Raw genomic sequence first — 4,178 nt, 5'->3', positions numbered from 1 at the left:
ATTTTCAATAGCCACTAACCTTGCCTGGTACAGTCTGGGGGTTGTAAGTTGGCATGGAAATTTAAAGCAGGTTCTTGTTGGTGCACAGCACAAATTAATTATATGTGGGGACGGTAGTTTGGTTTTTTGTTTTTCTTTTCTTTTGGTTTTATTTTTGAGTTTTTTCCTTTCCATCTTCAGTTGTCTCTGATGCAGCTTATACGAAGATAATTGTTGTTCTGTTAACTGAATACCACTCTGTGATTGAAAAAAAAATTCCGGCTGTTTTGTTGACATTCTAAATACTTCTAAGTATATACAATTTTTTTTTATTAAAGAGAGAGAGAGAGAGAGAGAGAGAGAAAGAGAAAGAGTGTCTCGAGGAATGAAGCCTTTGTCTTACTGATTGGAGGAGAGGTCGCTGCCCTGGATGAGCTGAGCAAGCAGGAGCCGTCTACTCAGCATCGCTCAGGACTCTGAAAATGAAGATAGATTATCCTGGCTTTACAACTGAAGCGAGGTGGTCATGGAAGAGCCCTGTGAACGATGTTGACTGGTTTGGGTGGATAGAAGGTTCTGTGAATTATGTAAACTGTTACTTCATTCACCACAGAGAGGGAGGGATGGCAGTCTGTAGGACCTCAAGAATGCACTGTGTTGTTATTCTTTCAAATCAGGAATGTAGCCAGAATGCCCACTAGGTGGCACTCAAATAGCTGTGTACACTTCCGTGCTCTGTAGAATGAAAGATTACAAAATGTTAGAACAAACAACCACATTACCACCAATTGGATAGAAAATAGTATTTAATTCAGCCCTCAAGACATAAATATATCATATGTTGAAAGAACTATCATGGCTTTTAAATTTTTGTGTCATAAAAATATCTTTGCCGCCACACCTTTAATCCCAAACAACAACATTCAATTGAGAGGCAGACAAAGTGATGAATCAGAGAAAGATCTGACCGAATGAGTCTGGAGATAGGATACACCCAACTCTCACAATAACAGACAGGGAAAAGAGGCTACCTAAGAGTGTTAGGGTCCAAGAATCGCTGAAGGAAGACCCCAGACTCAAATAGTACGCAAAGGCAAAGAGCATTAATTCTGCGGAAACAACCAGCACGGGGTGGAGGATGTCAAACATTCATCAAAATGATGACAACCAGAGGGGCTGGCAGGGCCCTTTTGTGCAGGGCTGGAGGAATTTTCCAGAAGGGTTAGGTAACCTCTAATATGATTGGTAGGGGCAAAGCAGTGACATCAGTACAATTTTGATTGGCTATTATGTTACTTTCATTGTAATTGTTGAGACCTTGAAAGACTTTCAGAGGCCAGCTCAGCTGTGGCCCTGCCAGGTGTCACTAACTCAGTTTTGGAGCTGTCTTCCCTACTTCAGGGTTGTCATTGATTAAAGGCCCATTGTCCGTAGCTTTCTCTGAGGACTCCAGTTTGCTTCTTGGAAATCTAAAAATTTTCCACTTCTAAGGTTTTAATTTTTCAGTGGACCTCTCAAGATCAGTGAGGGAGAGAGAAAGGCCGATTGGATCGGTTCAGTTGGGAGCAGTTCAGTTCGTAGAGTTCAGAGACAGTCTTTCCAAGCAGAGCAACTGTGTTGGAAGCTGAGAGAAGCCAATTTGAATCAGTCGGCTTGGAGAGGAGTTTGGGCCAGAACGACTGAGTTGAATCAACCAGCCAGAGTTCAGAAAGAGCTAGAAAGGGTGAGTTTATTTGGCAGCAAGTCCCCGAGGCTGAAACATTCTAGGCCTAGGTTAGCAGATAGAGGCTGAAAGCTGAAGCCTTCAAGGTCCAGGCTTGCAGAAGATGAGATTGTGTGGAGGCTAGAGGCTTCTAGGGCTAAGCCTAGGGATAGTTAGTACAGAGAAGGGAACGCTCAGGGCTCAGCCCAAGCCACAGATGCGTAAAGTTTGGGCACACAGTTCTCATTTCATTCCTTCATCTGAGGAAAGAAAAGCTGCCTTTTCATTTACAGGAAAATCTCAAGGAAAAAAAATGTGATCATCGTCCTAGTTTGTTGTCTGCTGTTGTGATAAACACCACGACTAACAGCAACCTGGGGACAAGAAGGTTTACTGAATTTATGATTCTAGTCAGAGTTCAGCTCTGAAAGAAGCCAGGCAGCAATTTCTCCAGGCAGGACCCATGGAGGAATACTCCTTACTGGCCAGTTCCCTCTGGTAACCCTGGGTAACTGGGAGGATAATGTAAATCAATAGTCTTGAAATTCCTCAGGAACTAGTATATTGAGATTCGTTTCAAAGCTCAGTAGAAAAAGGCTGGAGCAACGGTCGGGTGTTAAGCACACAGGCTGCTTTTTCAGAGGACCTAAGATCAATTCCCAGCACCCAGTAATTCACACTGTCTATATATACACACTTCTAAGGGGTCTACCTCCCTGGCCTGCCTAGGTACTAGCACAAACATGTTGCAACATAAATTCAGGCATAATACCTGTACACATAAGATAATGAATTAAAATGTAAAAGTACTAATTGCAATCTAAATTCCTTCCAAGGTTGTTGATTGCAGCTGGAAAGAAGCTCTTCCCATCCCTAATTCCACCTTTTAAGCAAAAAATTTTCTTCTTGTTGTTTTTGTTTTTTGAGACATAGTTTCTCTATGTGGCCCTGGCTGTCCTGGAAATCAATCTGTAGACCAGGCTAGGCTTGAACACAGAGATCTGCTTGCCTCTGCCTCCTGAGTGCTGGAATTTAAGATGTGCACCAACATCGAGAGTGGTGGCAAAGATATTTTGATGACACAAAATTTAAAAATCTGTGTTAGTTCTTTTAACATATGATATATTCATGCCTCGAAGGCTGAATTAAATACTGTCGGCAGCTTGTAATTCCTGATATTATAGGTGGGAAAGAAAGCACTGTCTCACACGCCTCTCAGTTTGCAGGAGGGATGGTTGCTTTCCAGCTGTGGGGAGTCTACCTGAGGAGCTACCAGAGATGCCTCTTCTAGCATTTTAAACAGAGGGACCATCTGTAGGTCAGGAACCGTCGTGGCATTTGCAAGTTTCCAGGAATTCGAGGCTTCTGTATTTCTCTATCCCAGGCAGGATCCAGCCACTCACACTTTGGAAAAGTATGTGATCAGACTGGGGTAAATTTCTCTGTGTATAGAATAGCAGGAGTGTGTGTGTGTGTGTGTGTGTGTGTGTGTGTGTGTGTGTGAAATAAGATATGGGAGAATGAACTTAGTCTTGTTTTTAAAAGGCTGAGGCCTTGCTTGCTTGTTGTGTTTCAGAGGAGAAAATAATAGAGAGTCCCTGTCCTCAAGGACTTGACAGACAAGGGCACAGACCCATCAAGGTACGGTGAGTCTTGACAACAGAGTGTGCTCATACGTTTGTGGTGGTTGGGTGGAGGCTTTCTGGACTGAGTCCTGGGAAGAAGGCATGGGGATGGGGGTAGGGTGGGGAGTGAGGGGGGAATAGGACTGAAGACAGCCTCCACACATCGGATGGCATACGGGCTTCAGTATAATTAGAATGGAAGAGGGAAGGAGATGAGGACACACACCGGAAGCCCCTTGTTGTGTGTTATATGTTAATATGTCCCTGTGCCGTGTTAAGAAACATGAAGAGCTGTGAATACTCCCCCTTCCACAGAGGTGCTGAGGAATGTTACTTAAGGTAGTCGGCAAAATATTCGATGTTTCTTTCCATCTTAAAAAAAAAAATCATCACTACCACCATCATCATCATCACCACCACCACCATCATCACCACCATCACCATCAACATCTTCTGTGTTTGAGTGTTTTGTCTACAGGAATCTCTGTGATACATGCACCTCTGATGTCTAAAGGAGTCAGAAGTAGGCAAGGGATGCCCTGGAACCAGAGTTACAGATGGTTGTGAGCTGCCATGCAGATGGTGGGAAGCAAACCTGGCTGGGTCCTCTGAAAGAGCAGTCAGTGCTCAACCATCCAGCTATCTCTGCAGCTCCTTGTTTCTGGTTTAGACTTTACTTTTTTCTCAGGAACTTGGTGATGCAAGGAAAAAAATGGGAACCTACCTTTTCCACACAAAGGCCACTTATTGGACTGTGTGTATATCTTTCTTTTTACATGTTTGTGATCTTTTAGTACATAAAACTCTACCTTTCACTTGTTTTTTTTCCTTCCTTCCTTCCTTCCTTCCTTCCTTCCTTCCTTCCATCCTTC

The sequence above is a fragment of the Grammomys surdaster genome, unplaced genomic scaffold (genome assembly GCF_004785775.1).
Source record: "Grammomys surdaster isolate TR1022 unplaced genomic scaffold, NIH_TR_1.0 255, whole genome shotgun sequence".
NCBI lineage: Eukaryota > Metazoa > Chordata > Mammalia > Rodentia > Muridae > Grammomys > Grammomys surdaster.
Note: the sequence above shows the minus strand (reverse complement) of the source record.